General features: G+C 42.6%; 1 protein-coding gene and 1 long non-coding RNA gene across 2 annotated transcripts in view; one reads left to right on the forward strand and one right to left on the reverse strand.

The window, feature by feature from the left end:
* The window catches only part of LOC147109517 (gephyrin-like), a 513,341-nt gene that overhangs the window by 317,005 nt on the left and 174,460 nt on the right, over positions 1-21,876 (forward strand). The window lies entirely within an intron of this gene.
* LOC147109518 (uncharacterized) lies at positions 1,573-5,052 on the reverse strand. The gene is made up of 2 exons (XR_015080298.1): positions 4,833-5,052; positions 1,573-1,906 (listed from the first exon to the last, which is right to left on the reverse strand). It is a non-coding gene; the product is annotated as an uncharacterized LOC147109518 (long non-coding RNA).

The following is a 21,876-nucleotide window of genomic DNA, read 5'->3' on the forward strand; positions in this document are numbered from 1 at the left end:
TGGGAGCTTTGACTTGACATTTGAAGCTGTCAACTCATCAGCTGATTCAATGGCCAATGACCTCCCGTCTCAGCTTCACAGACGAGGTCTAGGCACAGCCGAAAACTGGTGGGTGATCTGTCAAATCCAAAAAGCTGGGAAAAAAACATTGATAAGTGGCTGCAAACAAGCCACTAATGATTTTAATTGCCTCCCCCGCCGCTGGGTGTCGGGTCTGCTCAGCGCTGACAGACCCGACATTTGGGATAGGCGCGTGGCGGCGGGTTCACAGCGAGGTCCTGTCCTGCTGGGGGAAAAAAACACTTTCCCACCTGACCCGCCACCGATCGCGCCCACTGACCTCCCCCTTCCCTAGCAAAATCCAGCCCGTTAACTCTGTTTCTCTCTCCACAGATGTTGACTGACCTGCTGAGTATTTCCAACATTTTCTGTTTTTATTTCTGATCTAGAGCATCCGCAATATTTTGCTTTTGTTTCAAGTGTGATGTGCGCGCATTAGATGTATGACTTACAGTTATGTTTGTATATTTGATTTTAAAGTTGTTGTTGAGTGATATAGGCTATCAGCATAGCTCACTTAACAGCAATTTTTTCCTGAACATGGTACTGTAGTTGAGTTTATCAAGCAAGTGTCATGGATCCTGTGATAGATATTTTCTGTGATACCGTCAAGTGTGATGGGTGCGAACTAGATGCATGACGTACATTAATGTTTGTATATTTGATTTCAAATAAGGATTAGCTTAACAACATGAATTTTGTTGTATCTATGCACTTTTGTGGAAGCTCTTTAAGGGGAAGTGGCATTTCAAAGGCAAAGGAGTGTTCACAAAACATGTCCATCAGTGTACCAGCAATTGGAATTGCAGTATTGTAGAGTTTATGTCAATGATCTGCTCAAGCCACTATGGTTATTTATACCTGTTGTTTGTTTCTGTAGTTTAAATGTACACATTCCTGAGCCTAATGGTTATGAGCTAATTATTTCAACTGGAAACTTGTTAGATTGTGGGAATATGGTTATGATTTTTTTCTTGTGCGGAAATTCATGACTTTTCAGATTGTGCATTCGAGTGTACCAGCAGATACGCTCGGTAAAATAATGTCCCTCCCCAGACGTGACAATGGTGACCCTCGTGATAATTACAGCTCATCTTTAGCTTCAAAAGTTTAACTGAGAATAAATTAGGTTTGACAGACCCTTTGTATGTATTAGTAAAGGTGGTTAATTTTATAGCTTCAGTCATCTACAAGCCTATAAATCCTTTCTGTTGCTATTAGGTGCAAGTTATTATTCAAGGATTACTCTGTTTAATCATTCTGTCCCTAAAGATAAAAATGCAGAGGATAATTTAAATCTAAAGATAGATTCTAATTGCAGCTCCATCACATTTTGTAATTGGATGAGAGGCAATTAAATTCTGCAGTAATGGAGAAATTCAGCTTGTAATTTTTATGAAAGTGTTTTAAACTGTGGTGCAGGACCATTGTTGTGGGTTTATTTTTACAGATCTGAATTGACAGTATTTGCCATTTTGTCTTGACAGGGAAATGTTATCAATGCAAACTAGCTTCAGTGGCTCATTTTTTTATTTCAGTTTTCCAAATGAGACTTGCAAACTGGGATACGACATGTAGCATATTAACAGGTTAAAAATATAAATCTCTCTGCTTATTATAAGAGGAAAATACTGTCACTGTAAAGTATCCCCATCCACCATGCACCGCACTGCTTCTCTTCAGCAGATTTCAAGATTAGAGTGATTCTTGTACGACTTTGAAGGGCCTTCTGTCATGTCCAGACGATGAACATTGCGTTAACTGGAAGCAAGCGTGCTATGCTGTTGTCGGGCGTAGGAATCCTGTTGAAGCACATCTCCTTGCTGACATTGACTGTTGCATAAATCTTTAAAAAGAGAACACAGATTGGTTGGGAGCCATTTTAGTTCTTTGAGCACAGTCCCTGCTGAGTTTTGCTTTGTCCATCAAAAGGAACATCAATTTACTTTTCAGTTTGATGTCTGGCTAGTTCCTCTCTCAGCTTGCTGTAGCATGTGAGGGCAGCAGAGGATGGATATGTCATAAATATTTGTGTTGCTCTACTTGATGTAAAACATTTTTGGAGTACACAGAACAAAATTAATTTGTGGCTTTGTATATCTGTATATAATGCGGATATAAAGCAGGTCCTACTGGTTTAAAAAGTTGCCCAGCCTGAAAAGGGCTTACCATTTGTTGAAGGTGGCCTTTATTTTTAGATGTTCCTGTTTTCCATGTTGCAAATTGTGGTTTGCTGCCTAAACCTTATCGGATTCAGTACCATTGATCACTCTCGTGAGCATTCTGAGCGTTTTAGTTTTATCGGAGTTGACTCGCACTGCTTTACATTTACTTGTAGAATGGCATGGCCCAGGGGTATAATAATAGTATCCCCTTGCGATCCAAACTGGATATTTGTGTCCTGTCCATGTGTACTTCCTCAATCAATCTGAAGACAGACCGAGTTAACATTTGGTGAGGTGAGGCTTGATACAAACCTTTAAGCAGTTGAACTATCCGACCCACAATTATCGTCTGATTGACATAATTCAATCAGTACAACTTATCTTCACATAATGATGCAAAATAATGAACACACCATACTTAACCACACTGATGGATCATCTTTCTTGACTTAAACAAAATGGCATCCAACTATCTTCCAGCATTTATAACATCTTCACTTCAGCAAAAGCTATCACAGCTTTTCCTTCAACAAACCTGACTGCCCTCACAGCCTTTCTGCTTCAAAAGCCTGTATTTTCTAGGGCCTTTCTGCCTCATCAGCTTATCTCTTGCAGAGGCTTCCCCCTTCTCTCTCTCTCTTTTTCTCTCTCTATCACCACAGAGTTTTTCAGAATAATGAGTCTGAGGTTTTTTTAAAAATTACCCAGACAAGCTAATGAATTACTAATTGCTCAGCCGCTGAAGAACAGAATTTCCTTTTAGCGTATTAACCACTTTTCAGCTAGAGTCATTTTTTAACCTTATAGGAATACACTTTGCTAAAATAAAGAAGCATTAAAAACAACCTATACTTTCAAACCTTTCTGTAGAAAAAAACGGTCAAAAAATCCTGAAGCTTGACACTGTGTGTCTGCAGCATTTATCATTACTTCAAGCATAAATGGCCCTACAATGTAGACTTCACCTGTTGATCTCCATTACTGGCAGTACCTTTCTTCTGCTCATAGAATCATAAAATGATACAGCACAGAAGGAGGCCATTCGATCCATCATACCTGTGCCGGCTCTTTGAAAGAGTTATCCAATTAGTCCCACTGCCCTGCTCTTTCCCCATAGCCCTGCAATTTTTCCCTTCGGGTATTTAAACAATTCCCTTTTGAAAGTTATTTTTGAATCTGCTTCTACCACCCTTTCAGTCAGTGCATTTCATAGAAACATAGAAGATAGGAGCAGGAGTAGGCCATTCGGCCCCTCGAGCCTGTTCCGCCATTTAATGAGATCATGGCTGATCATCATTTCAGATCATAACAACTCACTGCGTAAAATGAATTCTCCTCATCTCGCCTCTGTTTCTTTTGCCAATTATCTTAAATTTGTATCCTCTGGTTACCAACCCTTCTGGCACTGGAAACAGTTTCTACTTATTTACTCTTGATGATTTTGGAAACCTCTATTGAAACTCCCCTTAACCTTCTCTGCTCTAAGGAGAACAGCTCCAGATTCCCCAATCTCTCCACATAACTGAAGTCCCTCATCCCTGGTACATTCTAGTAAATCTCCTCTGCACCCTCTCGAAGGCTTTGACATCCTTCCTAAAGTGTGGTGTCCAGAATTGAACACTACTCCAGCTGGGGCATAACCTGTGATGAAACATTTCTTAGCAGTGTCCTCCAGTATTGCAGCATTAATGTAAGATTCACAGATGGCAGGAAAATAAAATGAAGGGGAAAATATTTTGATGTGGTGAAACATTAATGTAAATGTAGGACATGATGTCATCATAGCATTCCAGATAATCAGGCAGAACCCAGTTTATGATGTAGAATACACTCCAGAAATGGAGCTGTGTTCCGTGTAGATTCCTAGTGTCACCAAAGGCCCTGCAGTATAATCTTAGAAAAACATGCATTGCTTATGCACATGCATCCCTTTCTAAGAATCATCTAGTGGAAAAAGTGCTTTTCTAAAGGGTCAAATCTAGGCAAATAATACAAGCTTTTCTTGGTGATGCCAAGCTTGCCTTAGCTTTATGATGTTTTTCCAAATCTTTCCCTTTGCCCCATCTTATTTGAAGGCAGATATGACTCCAAGGGTCCTGGGAGTCCTCCAGGACATCACCCAATAACCTGAGAGCTTTTTCCCATGCTTAAGGACTGTGATGTGTATGCAGTGTTTCAGAGAGGAAGGCATGAGTAAATACTGTTTAAAGTTCATGTAAAATCTCCACCTGAGCCCAGTAAAAGAGCATTCACATAATTTTCTCCATTTTGGGGCTATTTTTGAAAATTGTCTTCTGTTTTGTTTTGAGGTCCAAAGCTTTAATATTTTGATGAAGTAGAAAATGTTCAGGATTACATACACACTTCAGTTGCAAACACAAAATAAATATTAATTTATCTCCATTAAATTTGTGGTTATTTCCTCAACCGTTTACTTTCACTTGATAACCTTTGATTTAAAAGAATGTTTCAAATCACTCTTATTCAAGTAGGTCATTGCTTAATTTAGACTAACACATCATGTGCTTCACTTTTGAAATGCCTGTGAATCTGTAAACTGTTTCAGTTGAGGTTTTGTTATAAAATAAAAATATAGCAAAAACTCACCCTCAAAATGACCGGTTCCCTCCACTACATTCCAAGCTTGGTTCAGTGCTTAGTGTGGCAGTCAGCATATTGAGCTGGATTTTGCTGTGAGTGGCGAACAAACGGTGCCAGCCGTTCATTACACTTGCACTTTCCCATAGACTTTCTATGGACTTTTGCACTGGAAGTTCCTGTCAGCCGAGTATCCAAATCGCATAGTGTCCTCTACAGGGCATCTAGGACCTGTGTGAACAGGACAAGCAACTGTGTATCTCTTTATCCAATCAGATTGAAGAGTTGTTAATGAGCAATACCGTCTGAACCAGCAAGTTTCAATCGAATCGTGAATCCAATGTCAAATCAGGTGAAGGAAGCAAAATAAAGAGAGGGAAAGAGAGATTGGATTAAGAGAGATAAAAGAGACTTTGTTTTTTTTTAAATTTAAATCTCCACAATAATTAAAAGCTGAAGGAATGAGACTCAATACTTGTAAAAGTTAATTTTCAGTGCCAGAGAGGATGATTGGCAGTAGCTAAGACTTACCATGCTGTTAAAAGGGTACTTAGACTGGAATGGACAAGACCTAACTTTTTATGGTGACTTTAGACCGTATCTATGAGCTCATACAGCAACATCATGCCATTCAATACATTTAAATGATAAGTCAGACAGCGAGATGCCGTTTTCGAGAACCTTACAGAGCAACGTTGTAGTGTATGTACCTTTAAGAGAGAACTACTTTTACAGCTCCTGTATACTGTAGTACCGGCAGTGACCACACCTGTATATAAGCCTTGAGCATGCCTCTGTACTGTTAGTCTTTAGACTACCCTCCTCCAGTAAACACCTGTTGATTGTTAATTTACAGCCTCCGTCTAGTTATTGGAAAACATCATACTTTAAGAATCACGGATTCAACAGTGGCGACGAGGTCGATTCGAATCTACCTGCAACTCTGCATTTCCTTTCAAGGATTCGCTCCGGGAGGACGGTGGAAGAAAGTCGAGACCAGAAGCACGGGCGTCGACCACGAGCAACCGCCCAGTCATCCGGCAGAGAGTGAACATCGCAGGGGAGGCTGTTGAGAGCTGGACTTGGTTCTCCAGCCACGACGATCCAGCAACAGACTGGCAACAGGTACAGCGCAGACCCTTCCTGGACAGCGGCGGCTGGAGCCGACCGACGGCACAGAAAAGGCCGAGCAGCGTCGACGGGGTAAGAGAGAGGGTGAAGTGCACAGGGCGCAGCCGGGGGTTGAAAACCGAGCGGCGTCGACGGAAAACAAAAAGAGAGAGAGGGTAAAGCAGCAGCCGGGTTCAGGACCGAGCGGCGGCAACGAGAGAGGCACACAGGAGAACGCGCAGAGCACAGCCAGGGCTCAAGGGCTGAACAGCGTCCGCGGGGGAAAGAAAGGAAGCGCGGGAGATGCCATTGAGCCGCGGAGAAGAAGGGAGAGCGCGGGAGGCGCCATTTTAGAAGCCGCAGCGGAGAAGAAGGGCGAGCGCGGGAAGAAAGGAAAGCGCGGGAGACGCCATTTTGTGCCAGCGGAGAAGAAGGGAGAGCGCGGGAGACGCCATTTTAGACAGTTTAATCACACCCAGGGATGCTGAAGAGTGGCAGTATCACTGCGTTCGACAATGAAGTCGAAGATTGGGCGACATATGTGGAACGCATTGAGGTGCACTGCAAGGCGAATGAAGTGCCAGATGCTAGGAAAGCACTGGTTTTGTTGAATTCCATGGGTGCAAAAACTTATGGCTTACTGCGAAACCTAATAACCCCAGAGAAGCCAGTGGATAAGAATTTCGAAAGCATAGTGGAAATCCTACAGGACCACTTAAACCCCACACCGCTGCTGATAGCAGAAAGATTTAAGTTCCACAAAAGGAACCAGCATAAAGACGAAAGTAATGCTGAGTACTTAACGGAACTGCGCAAGCTATCGAAACACTGCCAGTTTGGATTGGGACAAGCAGATACGTTAAGGGACAAGTTTGTGTGTGGGCTTCAAAGTGAAGGAACCCAGAAACGGCTTCTATCAGAAAAGGATCTTACGCTGGACAAGGCTTTCAGCATGGCAGTATCACACGAAGCAGCCGCACGGGGCGCTGCAGAGATACAACGGAGACCGCAAGAATATGGCACCAATGAAATGTCATATGGAGCAGGGAAGTGTTATCGCTGCGGCAGAACAACACACGACCAGAAGGATTGTTGGTTCAAGGACCAAGTGTGCAGACAGTGTGGAAAAGAAGGACACATAGCAAGTCCTGCAAGGGATTCCAGGGACCCAGTGTTATTTGGACGACATCCTGGTCACGGGCAAAAATGACAGTGATCACCTCGCCAACCTGGAGAAGGTGCTCACTAGATTAAAGGAATATGGGCTACGAGCTAATTGCCACAAGTGCGAGTTTTTCCAGAAGCAGATCTCGTATTGTGGCCAGGTTATTGATGAAGAGGGGTTACATAAGTCCCCTGAAAAGATTGAGGCAGTAGTCAAGGCTCCAGCACCGGAAAATGTGTCACAACTGAGGTCGTTCCTCGGGCTGGTGAACTACTACCATAAGTTCTTACCAAATTTGTCTACAGTATTACACCCACTGAACACCCTACTGCAAACGGGGGTACCATGGAAGTGGAATGACGAATGTAAACGAGCTTTCCAGAAGTGCAAAGAATTGATCACATCAAAAGAGGTGTTGGCCCATTTCAACCCAGCACTGCCAATTCGGTTGGCATGTGATGCATCACCCTATGGTATTGGAGCGGTGCTGTCGCACAAATTCCCAGACGGGTTGGAGAGGCCAGGAGCCTTTGCGTCTCGGTCACTAACCTCAGCCGAGCGCAACTACGCCCAGATCGACAGGGAGGCCCTCAGCCTAGTATGGGGAGTAAAATAATTCAACCACTATCTGCATGGGCAGAAGTTAACCTTGCTGACTGACCACCAACCACTTGTCTCCATCTTTAATCCAAAGAAGGGCGTTCCGGTGATGACTGCACAACGGCTACAAAGATGGTCCCTTTTCCTAGGGGCGAACCAATATGAAATAGAGTATAAGGGCACGAAACAGTATGGAAACGCTGATGGGCTATCACGCCTGCCACTGCCTACTGTGGAGGAAGCACCAGCAGTGGACCCTATCGGAATATTTTATTCGTCGATAATTGAACGATTGCCAGTAACTAACGCGGATATAGAGAAGGAGATCCGCAATGATCCGACACTGTCTCGGGTATATGATTTGACGGTGAAGGGATGGCCAACACATGGCGACTCACTGTTGCCAGCATTCTCATCCAGAAGAGAACAGCTGTCAGTATGCCAGGGGACAGTGATGTGTGGATCCCGAGTGGTAATTCCACCCAAGTTAAGGGAGAGAGTGCTCAATGAGCTTCACGAAGGCCATCTGAGAGGGGTGAAAATGAAATGCCTTGCTAGGGCTTATGTGTGGTGGCCGGGGATCGATCAACAAATCGAGGACCTAACAAAGAGCTGCTCAGGATGCCAGAAGGTCCAAAATGCACCACCACATGCCCCTCTACACCCATGGGAGTGGCCCTCCTCTCCATGGCAACGGGTGCATATTGATTTTGCTGGTCCATTCATGGACTCAATGTTCTTAATAGCAGTGGATGCGCACTCGAAATGGCCTGAGGTGATCAAAATGTCCTCAACCACTACAGAGAAAACGATTGCAGTCCTACGGACCATATTTGCCAGGAACGGCTTGCCAGAGCAGATTTGCTCTGATAACGGACCACAGTTTGTGTCCGAAGAGTTTCGGAAATTTATGAGAAGGAATGGGGTAAGGCATTACACATCCGCCCCGTATCATCAGCCACAAATGGATTGGCTGAGAGGTTCGTACAAACCTTTAAAAAGGCGATAAGGGCCATGTGCGATGATGAAATTCCACTACAGCATAAGGTGGACAATTTCCTGTTAGCCTACAGAAATGCGACACATGCAGTTACCAACCAGACCCCGGCCATGATGTTCTTTAACCGAAGGTTGAGATCTCGTCTGGATTTGCTCAGACCAAATGTGCGAAGAAATGTTGAGGATAAGCAATTCCAGCACATCAATGAAAAGCCGACAAGGAGCTTCAATGTAGGACAACCAGTCTTGGCCCGCGACTACCGAACAGAGAAATGGCAACCCGGAACGATATGCACACGGCAGGGGCCATTGACGTACACAGTGGATGTCGGGGAGACCATTGTGAGACGCCATGTCGACCAGATCCTAGCGTCACAGGAACGAGTCAACCCCATGTCTCGCGTACCTGGGGATGAACCCGACATACCGGTAGCATCTACCTCAGAAACAGTAGCAGTGGAACCTGATGAACTAACCAACGAAAGGGGGTCAGAATCGCCTCCGCACCAAGAACAAGAACCTCAGGAAAGGCGCTATCCAAAAAGGATCAGGAAGCCGCCCCAAAGACTGAATCTATAAATGGACTATTTCAGTTTAATGTGCATGTTAAAGTGTTAACTGTTATTTGAATGTTATGGGTACTGTTAATCTAAAAGGGGAGGAATTGTAGTGTATGTACCTTTAAGAGAGAACTACTTTTACAGCTCCTGTATACTGTAGTACCGGCAGTGACCACACCTGTATATAAGCCTTCAGCATGCCTCTGTACTGTTAGTCTTTGGACTACCCTCCTCCAGTAAACACCTGTTGATTGTTAATTTACAGCCTCCGTCTAGTTATTGGAAAACATCATACTTTAAGAATCACGGATTCAACAAACGTCACATCTCGAACAGCAACTTCTGGATTTCCACATTTTAGTGCACATGTACGGTCGCCGGAATTTTCTGTCCGATTTGCACATAATAGAACCATAGAAGATTGGAGCAGGAGTAGGCTATTCGGCCCATCGAGCCTGCTCCGCCATTCAATGAGATCATGGCTGATCATCCAAATTCAGTACCCTGTCCCTGCCTTCTCCCCATATCCCTTGATCCCTTTAGCCCTAAGAAATATATCTAACTCCTTCCTGAATATATTTAATGAATTGGCCTCAACTGCCTTCTGTGGTAGAGAATTCCACAGGTTCACCACTCTCTGGGTGAAGAAATTGTTCCTCATCTCTGTCCTAAATGGCTTACCCCTTATCCTTAGACTGTGACCCCTAGTTCTGGACTCCCCGGCCATCGGGAACATCCTTCCTGCATCTAGTCTGTCCAGTCCTCATTTTTCTAAACTCCAGCGAGTATAAGCCCAATCGACCCAATCTCTCCTCATACGTCATTCCTGCCATCCCAGGTATCAGTCTGGTGAATTCGCTGCACTCCCTCCATGGCAAGAACATCCTTCCTCAGATAAGGTGACCAAAACTACACACAATACTCAAGATGTGGTCTCACCAAGGCCCTGTACAACTGCAGCAAGACATCCTTGTTCCTGTACTCGAACCCTCTCGCTACGAAGGCCAACATACCATTTGCCTTCTTAACCGCCTGCTGCACCTGCATGCTTACCTTCAGCGACTGGTGCACAAGGACACCCAGGTCTCGTTGCACTTCCCCTTCTCCCAATCTGTTGCCGTTCAGATAATCTGCCTTCCTGTTTTTGCTACCAAAGTGGATAACCTCGCATTTATCCACATTATACTGCATCTGCCCAATCACCCAACCTGTCCAAATCATACTGGAGTTTCTCGGCATCCTCCTCACAGCACAAACGCCCACCCAGCTTTGTGTCGTCTGCAAACTTGTAGATATTTGCCCAGAAATTCGGGTCTCCACGGGTGAGTACGCACGGGGTACTCACCCGTAAGCCCAATGGAAGAGCCGGTTTCCTGCATGCACTGTGCATGCGCGGGAAACCGGCACTTCCGTTCCCCTGAAAGAAGGGGTTCAGAAGTCGAACGCGTGCGCAGGAGAGGCTGCGCGTGCGCATCGAACTTACGTTTTTTTTGCAGGTTTATTATTTTTAAATACTTTAAAGAAAGGTAAGTTTATTTTTAGCCCCGTTAGAAAATAAAATTATTTTTTTCAAAAATTTAAATTATTGTTTAAAATTGTTATTTCATATTTTAAAAATGTGATGTTTTAAAAAAAATGTATTTGAAGATTTAGTGATGTTTTGGGGCTTATGAATGAAGCATTCCCTGTTCCGATTGGCTCCCCATGGCCCGCATGATCCCAGGGGACGCATCGAACTAACTGCGCCCCTGGGATACGCACGCACTGCGCGCCAGCAGTTGGAGGAGGCCCAGGATCGGAGTTCCACGGGGGCCCACAGCTCAACGGCCGGCGCGCAAGGTAAGTGCAGGTCGGGGGCTTGCAACCGCGGGAAGCCCCCGACCCGAATTTCTGGGCCATTACATCTAGTTCCCTCGTTTAGATCATTAATATATATTTTGAATAGCTGGGGTCCTAGGACCGATCCCTGCAGTACCCCACTAGTCACTGCCTGCACTCGGAAAAAGACCCGTTTATTCCAACTCTTTGCTTCCTGTCTGCCAACCAGTTCTCTTTCCAAGTCAGTACCTTTCCCCTAATCCCATGTGCCTAAACTTTACCCGCTAATCTCTTATAATTATAATTAATGGTGAGCATTGTTAGCCTCACCATTTAACAGCAAAATCCGGCCTACTGTATTTGACACAGCCTTTCTTGAGAATGAACATCTAAAATAGCAGTTTTGTTGTTGGCAATTTAAAATAAACGTACATACAATTGAAATAAAACTTATTTTCTGCTCTCTACCCACCCTATTTCCTTACCTTCCAAGAAAGCGTTGCTATTGCCCATCAGTTTAATTTGATGTGTATTTGAGAGTTGAAAATTGGGCCAGCTGAATTTAAATGAGAGGCAGCTCTTGGAATGAATTCCTGGCCTACTGATTGGGAACAATGACATATTTAACTTAACTGAGTTGCTGGTGTTGTGTAAAACAAATTTTAAAACGTATTTTGTACTGCACATCAAACAAAACTTCAAGCATTATTTGAGATAAACCCTTAATTGAAGTTATCATTTTGACTGGATCAATTAAAAAAAAACATCTGTTGGGGAACATGTAGCCACTTGAGCAATCCCAGGCGCGTTGGGTTTATTTCTGTAATTGTAGGATAGCAGCAGATGGTTACCATAATCCTACCTTCATGTGGTGATTGGTATGTGCAGGATAATTCGTGCTGTGGAACGTAATCTGAGATTTGGTCGACAGGGTGGCCATTTACTTTGCAAATGGATGATGCAAACATCATCGATCCACATTATTAATTAATGTGGAGATGAAAGATCACAATATCAGAATTATTGTGGGACGTCCTTAATAGTAGAAAGAGTTTGAATTCTTTTTTCAGAAATGCATTTGAACAATAAATGCAGAGTGTACAATGTAATACTTTGAGTTCTAAAAGAAAAAGAAAGTACTTGGATTTATATAGCACCTCAGGACGTCCTAAAGCACTTCACAACCAATGAAGTTCTCTGTCACCTATGCAGGTTTCATAGAATTTATTCCGAAATAATTCTTTGTATGTGTCCAGTGCTGAATAGCATAACTAATTCAAGAAGTAAATGGCATATCATTTCTTGAAGTAATGGCCATAAACTTGTAAAGGACAGTTTGTTACCAGGTGCTATGAATTTAATGCTCATTACATGTTTATGGCTTAGACTGAGATCTAATCCTGCGGTTCAAGTTATTCAATCCTGACATGACAATGCGAGAAAGATAACCAGATGTTGCACTCTTTAGGAGTGATTTTAACCCTACCTGTCCGGCGGAAAACCGAGAAGGTAGCCAGTTAAAATCATCCAGGTTGCTTACCCTCCAAAAAGCTGCCAGGATCTCACTGCTTGCCCTTTTAGCCTGTTCTCCTGAGCAGATGGCAAGAACACTTACCCCAAACTGGCAGAGTCCTTCTTTACATATGTCTTGTTGATGTCATCAGGATCCAACTGCAATTTTAACTCAGGCCTGAGTGGAGAAGTGGCTGCAATGTTCCTGTCAGGTTGAACTGGGTTGGAAAAGGATTAGCCCTAACTCTGGGCCCCAAAAGCAAAGCGTAGGCCTCCCCTGCCCTGGACCCCCCACCCCCCTCAAGGTGCCCCAAGAACATAATCTCCCCACCTACCTTTTTATTTGGTGGGGCAGGGGGGAAATCGTCCAGGCTGTGCACCTTTCCCCAGCGGGATTTCCATGAGGCCTGGGAGTTAAAATAGTCCAAGCCCCATTTCTGGAACATCTCGCCCACTGAAAACCTGCCCAAAGTTAAAATCAGGGCCTACTCGTTAGAGTGAATAATATCTGATTCCTTGTTATTGGTGATTGCTTGGGACAGCTTGGACCACTTGTATGAGAGAAAGTAGAATTCTAATATTTAGTATAAAGTTCACAAATAACCTCAAAAGAGGATGTCTTTGGGCCTTATTTCTCATTATTTATCCTCAATAGAATTTGAGGGCTGTTTGTTTTCATTATAATGCTGATAAAAAAAATTAACAAGCTGACAACTCCCTCAGTCAGGGAGATTACAATATAATTCATATAATGGCTATAACTTGTAATTCTTCCCAGTTATCAGTTGATTTGATCAAATTACTTAAATTAATCACCAGCAATACAGTTAAGTGGAAAAGTACCTGTGTGTGTGAATCTGCAGAAGAAATTTTAATTTTCTAACTGCAAAAAAGTTGAATTTTATTTTTTTTAATTTCCTTTGTTTCAGAAAACAAAATTTGGTTTGTGCTGTATGAATTTTTTTATTGCAACCAAACTGCAGCTGAATATGCTTGTTTTTTTTTGGCTCATGCTCTGTTGCATTTATCTTATGACAGACAGGAGGTTTATTGGTCAAAACGTCTCGTAAGTCCTCAGCTGTGAAACAGCTGTCTAGATAGGAATGATTAGTATGCAGATAACCACTGATTATAACATTTCAGAAGTGCAAACATTTACAGTTAACATGCCCATATTACTACGACTTGACATTCATACATGACGTATAACAACAAAAGAATTGCATGGAAATACAAAGAATGTAAATTGTTCTGTTCCTGGGCTTCCCTTACCACCAGTGTTGCTTGCCTTCACTCAAATGAGAAAGCACACTAACAGGCGGACCTCCATTGATGCCAAGCTCGAACTAGCTGCCTGATGGCTGATTTCTAAGAAAATGTATGATGCTTTGAGAGCTATCGTTTCTTTTAAATCTGGTGCACTATTTAATATTCAATTAGGTTTTCTAAAGATGCTGCAATACTGTTCTACAGCCTTACCCAAGTTGTCCAAACTCCCCATATAACTCGGTGGGTTTATCCAGTCGCTACTTAAATCACATAGACCAGGAAGGTCCTAGGCACAATTCCCAGTCTGTGCTATGTTAGCTGATGTGGTGGGTGAGGGGTGTTGGCTGGTGGTAGAGCCACTGCAGTTGGCTTCAGTGCTTGTGGGTTAGAGAAGGTTTGCACCTTCGATCATTATCCAGCAGTCCCTGCTGCAGTTGCATTTGTGTGGATGTTAGTTACTAGCACGATACGACTCAGCTCCATAGTTGAATAGCCTGATGACAAGCGTGAATAATGGCCACTGGGTGATTTACTGATACTGTGAAAGAGGGAGAAACAAAACTTGACTGCAGAACTTCTGTTTTGGATTTCTTCGAAGAGATGGGAAGTTTCCTGATGTCCTGGCCAACATTTATCCCTCAACCAAAAACCACCAAACTCACTTTACTTGGTCATTTTTCTTATGTTGATGGGATCTTGCTTAGTGCAAATTGGCTGCTGCAATTGCCCACGTAACAACGGTGACTGCGCTTCATAAATAATTAATTGGCTATGAAGTGCTTTGTGACCGCCTGAGGATGTGAAAGGCACTATGTAAATGCTTCCTTCTTTTGCATCTACATTTCAAGTGGCTCAAGAAACAGGCTCTGAGTAATGGTGGGAGTGTTTGAAGAAGAGTATCTGTCTCATATGGCAGAAGTGTCCATTCGCCTGCAGTTGAAGACACTCTAGCTTGTACTGAAGGCCTTGTGGAAGATCCAGCAACAGCTGTTTTGCTGCCACTTGGTAGCTGAGTGTGGACTGGTCACTCAGTAGTACGTATTCAGTGGGTCATGCTGGTTCCCCATTGCCCAAAGATATAATGTCACAGGAACAGGAGTAGGCGATTCAACCTCTCGGGGCCCATTCCGCCATTCAGTTAGATCATGATTGATCTGTACCTCAACTCCATTTATCCGCCTTTGCCCCATGTCCCTAGATACCCTTACCTTTCAAAAATCTATTGATACTCAGTCTTGAAAATTTCCATTGACCCAGCATCCACAGCCTTTTGGGGGAGAGAATTTAAGATTTCCACTGCCCTTTGTGTGAGAACATGCTTCCTGATTTCACTTCTCACTGGCTTAGCTCTAATTTTAAGCTTATGCCCCCTTCTTCTGGATTCCCCACAAGAAAAAATAGTTTCTGTGTCCTGTTGTGCCTTGTAGTCCTTTTCTGAGATAGGTTTAGCATAGGTGGATGATGGTAATCCATCTGTGAGTATATGGAAGTTATTGTTCCGTTAATGACTTTGGAGCAAATCTCCAGTGGAAATGCAGAAGAACTGTTGCAAACACCAGAGAGGCATTGAATAAGGTATGCAGTTCAAATGCAATTGACAAAACTATACGCAAAATTTTTAATGTATTTTTATGACTTTACAAACTAAATTTAGCATACTATGTATCAAACAGTGCATTTAAACAACTTGTACTGCACAGGGTGATTGTTTCTAAAATACTAGATTTTTGTCTTTACCTGCTGGGTGGAGTGCAGAAAGGAAAATCTGGCATGGAGCTTTGCCCGCCACTAACAACCTGCCTGATTTTACTTCCATTGAAATTAATAGAAGGAAAATCCGGCTGGTTCAGTTAAAGGCATGCAATCCTCCTGGCCAGATTTTCCTTTGCGCAATCCACCTCGGCGATGCTCAACCTCCAGGTGGCGAAGACGAAAATCTACTCCCATATTTATGTGCTGTGGAACTACTGAAATTGTATTCAATTTTCTCTTCGGTGCCCAATTGATTTATTGATCTGTTTACAGCTCTCCAGTAAACTTTTTCTAATTTTGGAAACTTAAAGCCTGATTTTAATTCAGGGTGTGTTTGGGGCAGTTAGGGTGTGGGGCGGTACTCCAAGACTCGCCTCTGTGTTGTGTCCTTTGCTCTTAATGCTGCATAATGTCATGTTCATTAGCACAGGTTAACTACTTAAATCTTGGTGGTTGAGATGGAAGATGTCAATAATTCCTTCTTTTTCAAAAATTGAGATAATTTGGCTCATAGTGTAGGATAACACGAAGACTGAAGAGTAAGAGAAGAGATAAATTAAGTACTAGTTAAGAGGCACAAACATAGGGTTTCTAGGATGCATGGAAGACTGAGAGTTGGAACGAGCCCCATGGTTGAAGTCATAGGGAGCGAGGAGCTGGAATCACTTCTGACTAGATACCTTACCGTATATGTTCTAGGGTCATGTTCCCTGGAGTATAATGCTGGTCACTTCAATTAAAAGCTCTTTTTCTCCCATACAAAGCTATTCAGGCTACAGCTTTCTCCTTGTGCTGCATGCAAAAGCTTTCACTCCCCATGGCTTCCCCGACTGACACCCCTTCATTGCTATCCCTAGTTGCAAAAGCATGATCGTAAGCTGAACCTACCTCACAACAATAAAAGTTGTGAACAATATGATAAATAGTTTTGTTTGTGAAGCTGCAAATGATTCATGCTTAACTTGTTTATCTGTGACTTAGTTTGATTAGTGTAAATTCATATATTTCAGAACTGTTTTAGGAAGTGGGTCAGCAATGCTGGCTGCAATTCATGCTGTGGAAACAAGCCTCTTTATATTGTGGGGCAGATTCCACAGCACAGGATCCATGTTTGAATAACTTATTATAAATGTACACTTATAAAGTTATTACAAGTACGTGCACACAGGCAGATCTGTGCAAATTTGCTGTTGAAGTTAGAAGCAGTGTCTTCCCTGGTGGCTGCAGAAATGATGTACAAGCCAGTGGGAATGAAACTACATTGCCGCGATAGAGCAGGGCAAGTCTGGGAGCTTCACGTGCGCAGCCATCCAAAACCAAAAATCATGACCTTGACACAAGTGTTCGCTGTTTCTGGAGACAGCACTGCTGCAGGAGATTCAGGACAGCACCACTTTTTCATTATACCATCTCTGATACGGGGTGGGATATGTGTCGGTGCAGGCTCGACGGGCCGAGGTGGCCTCTATCTGCACTGTGGGGTTTCTGTGATTCTGTGAATATCACCTCCTTTGCTATTGATCTTTGAGGCTGCCGATAACACTATTCACCTAACTGGTATGAGTATATAGCTCCCTGCTTCCCTTTGTATATAAGGTTTCTCTTTTAAGAGATTTTGAAAAGAACTTTGGTGTCTCGTGTTTCTCATTTCTCAGTCTGCATGCTCCTGAGGACTTGGCCAATCATTTACATCCTAGCCTATTGCTCATCAAAGATTGCCCATAAGCGTTACGTGCTCTTACTTTTGTTTTGCTTAGTACGTTTTGCAACAGATGAAGGTTTTCTCTCCTGTGCTGATTTGTTAATAATTATGGCAGTGCTGTTGTGGAGTATATACGTGCTGGTGTACAAAAACAATACAGTTCCACAGGTTAGATTTTAACTAATGGTAAGGGAAGCATTGTGCTGCGAATAATGCTTAGGGCAATCATTTACTCTGATCTTACTTGCACATGTTTCCATTAATGAAGCTTTGAAATCTACGTGCTCTGATGATAGAAATGCCAAGCCAAGCGGTTGTTGCCCTCATGGGAATATTTCGGAGGCGCTGAACATGTTTTTTCTTCAGCTGCTCTGACATTCCTGTCTGCTCGATGTGATTTGATTTATGAAACTCGTACTTTACCTACCAATTGCAAGTAAATAGGCTCCAAACGAGTGTTGTAAACAACTAGCTACAGGAAACTCTCTGGTATCCAGCACCGACGGGACCGGGATGGTGCCAGTTGATTAAAAATTCCAGATGACGGAGAGGGTTATCCACCGAGGCTATTTTTAACAAATAAAAATAAAAAAATCAAGAAATATGCAGTATACAGTAATTGGGTACTCACCTACAGAATGTTGTGTTAAATGGATGGTGGAAGATGCTTGATTAAGTACAGTACTGCCAGTTGCGGGTAATCCATAACTCTTTAATTACTTAACAGTAAAACAAAACTTATACAGTAAACGACTGTATACAGTACAGTGGTTGACTGTACACTTATTCCAAGTCAGCTGGTTCATCAGGAAGATCCATGCCAGCTGGGTCATCAGGATCATGCATTTCAACAGATTCTTCAGGCACTTCCACTGCTTCAACTCTTTTGGAAGCTTTTTTAAACATGTCCCGGATGTCTGCTTGCTTGGTGGACTCTTGCCTTTTTTGTAGAAAGGTGGAATGCAGAATATGGAGTTGCATAACTTCTTGGGCAGAGTAGCAAGGCTGCCTTTCAGCAAATTCGGACTTCCGACAGCGCCAAGAAGCCGAGTAGTGGCAGTTTGGAGAACTACCCCCGCTGACTAACTCGGCCACCACGGGAGACTCGGACTTGGACTCGGCAACATTTCCGGTTATTGAGGTGTTGTTTTCGGAGTATGAATTTTGCCGGTTAATAGAGAATTCTGGATATTTAGGTGCCGTTTAAATGAGAGTTTCCTGTATTACATCAGAAATTGGTTGGTAAATATATTTAAAGCCATTATGTCCCTCACGTTGCCCCAAAATATTTTGCCCACATTTGAAGAATCCTACCTTTGGTTGGAGGGGCGGGGAGTTGGTAAGCTATCTGTTGAGGACATTCATCTTTCAACAGTGAAGTATTTTCCAAGCACATGCCCTTAAAGGGACGTCCTCTCCCTTCTCTCTCCACACCTCCCCTCAGAAGTGGAAGTCTTGCGATTCCATCTGTGTTGGGTAAATGTAGTAATGAGGCAGGGACATCTTTATTTCTGTATAGTTGCGATACACCTTGGCTAAAAGACATCTGTTAAGGTGCACCTCTGCATTGTGCAATTGATGTGCGTCTCACTGTCAACTCGTGTACTGTACAGAATATTCCCACTGTTAAACTGAGCTAGAGCAGAACTTTCTGTATGAGAGTAGAAGATGCTGTGCAGCAATGTTCCCTCTAATTTTTTTTGGTACTGAACGGGTCACAAACTCCTTTAAGCACGACCTTTTCGTCTGTGAGCAAATTTTAAAACAACAATAACTTTTACAACAACAACTTTTACAACGACAGCAACAGCAACCACTTAAAAGAATATACAGTATACAGTCATGCCATATTACCACCGCACCGTCTCAAATCATGACAAGGTTCAATACAAGTTTAACATAACTTCTCTGCTTTAGAATTCTATTCCTCTAGAAATGAGCCCGTGCTTTATTTGCACTTTTATGGCTTTTTTAACCTGCATTGCTACTTTTAATGATTTTTGAATTTATACCCCGAGATCCCTTTGCACCTCTACCCCATTTAGACTCTTATTTTCCAAGGTGCAGGTCACCTCCTTATTCCTCCTACCAAAATGCACCACCTCACACTTATCTGTATTGAAATTCATTTGTCACTTACATGCCCATTCTGCAAGTTTGTTTATGGTAGAATTAATTAAAAGCTTTTAGTTCATCATATACAAACTCTATTTAATAAAAATTTACTGTCAGAAATGACTGGAATATAAAAGAGCTGCATAATAGTGCATTACCACTTAAGAAACGTCACTCAGTTACACGGTTATGTATCGACAAACAATCCAAAAGCCCAAGGTGAGCTGAAAGAGGCTTATCTATTCATGCAATTTGTATTAATTTAAAAGTTTTCAACGTATTAGCCCATCCCTCATGTCACTGTAGCAGTGGCTGCACAAGCAGCAGGAGCAGCGGCTTTCCTATGGCGCTGACGTGCTGTACATCCACATAAGTAATTAAAATATTAATCACAATGCAACCAGACAACCAACAAATATAAGGTGCTGTAGTTCTTTAGTTCACAGTATTAAAAAGAATTGAACAAAAACAGGTATCCGTATTTCCAACTTCAATCACCTCCATTACTAAATGTTATCTTCTTGAACCAGCACACCCGCCATGTAACATGTCAGAAATGCAGCACTTATTCACAAGTTCAGACAAACACATACACAATTTGCGTTACCGAATTAAAAACAAAAAGCAGGAGAAACTATGATTTAACAGAAATGAACATTCACCTTTCTTCCTGGACAGGAGAACCAATCAGACTGACTTGGAAATGTTTACTAATATGTTGACGTAAAGGTGCAAATTTATGAATTTCGCTTTTAATATTTTTCTCTCAAACATTCTCCACAATATTAATCCCTGGTCTTATCACGAAAAGTGTTGAATTATTTTAGGTACTTCCCAATTAAATAGTGGGAAACAAACTTCATTGCACTCTCAATTTTTAATCTCCTATTTCAAATATTTATACCTAATCAAAATTGTACATTATCAGTTTAATTAAAGTATTTTCCGTGTCTTTCTCAATAAACAAATAGTAGTTTCTTCTAAAGTAGCTTCCTGCAATTTTTATACATCATTACATAACTCGTGTTTCTATTAACACTCCACGAAACGTTTAAGAGGAAATCTATATTTACATTATTCCTGGGACTTGTTAGGACTATAGAACAACAGACAAAATAAAATGGTTTGTGTTTTTCCCCTTTTTTGATTCTCTTCCTAAATGTCTTAATATTTTTTAAAAAGTCAATAAAAAGTCATATGTAACTCCTACAAATCCTCCCCGCACTCCCCCTCCTCAACAGCATGGTTGCATGTTTGTGTAAAGCTACTCACTTCAGTTGATCATGCAAAATCAAATACTGTATTGAGAAATTTCAATTTTAAAATGTTTTAAGCATTTCAGAACCTCTTTAAAAGCATTTGGACTTCAAGACCTGGTTGAGACTTGTTTAGATGAGGGAAAAATTGACTTTTGTTTCTGAGGAAGGATGTTCTTGCCATGGAGGGAGTGCAGCGAAGATTCACCAGACTGATACCTGGGATGGCAGGAATGAGGTATGCAGAGAGATTGGGTCGATTAGGCTTATATTCGCTAGAGTTTAGAAGAATGAGAGGGGATCTCATTGAAACTTATAAAATTCTAACAGGACTAGACAGACTAGATGCAGGAAGGATGTTCCCGATGGCGGGGGAGTCCAGAACGAGAGGTCACAGTCTAATGATAAGGGAGAAGCCATTTAGGACTGAGATGAGGAGGAATTTCTTCACCCAGAGAGTGGTGAACCTGTGGAATTCTCTACCACAGAAGGCAGTTGAGGCCAACTTATTAAATATATTCAAGAAGGAGTTAGATTTATTTCTTAAGGCTAAAGGGATCAAGGGATATGGGGAGAAAGCAGGGACAGGGTACTGAATTTAGATGATCAGCCATGATGTCATTAAATGACAGAACAGGCTCGAGGGGCCGAATGGCCTAATCCTGCTCCTATCTTCTATGTTTCTATGAAAGAAGAAGCTTATAATGTTACGAAGAATAGTAGTAAGCCTTTACGTTAACCCTTTACGTTAAGTAGTACTTTAGAGTTTGTCAGTGGTCAGGGACAGGAAGGTGTGACTGCGAGTCAGGCAGATAGGGGGACCCAGGATTTAGTGATGGAGGAGCCTCAGTCCTTGACCTTGTCCAACAGATACAAATTACTTTCTACCTGTATGGATGAGGAAAAGGACTGCAGGGGAGGGTTGGCAAACCGACCACGGCATCGTGGTACAGGGGGCCATCCAAGTGGGGGGAGAAGGAAGAAATGTGGTAGTAGTAGGGGACAGTATAGTCAGGGGGATAGCTACTGTTCTCTGCAGCCGGGAAAGAGAGTCCTGAAGGCTGTGTTGCCTGCCCGGTTCCAGGGTTAAGGATACCTCCTCGCGGTTGGAGAAGAACTTGGAGTGGGAGGGGAAGGATCCAGTTGTCGTGGTCCATGTAGGAACCAACAACATAGGTAGAACTAAGAATTAAGT

Source organism: Somniosus microcephalus, chromosome 12 (assembly GCF_052327205.1).
Source record: "Somniosus microcephalus isolate GS21.2 chromosome 12, FLI_Smic_1.0, whole genome shotgun sequence".
In the NCBI taxonomy this organism is placed as follows: domain Eukaryota; kingdom Metazoa; phylum Chordata; class Chondrichthyes; order Squaliformes; family Somniosidae; genus Somniosus; species Somniosus microcephalus.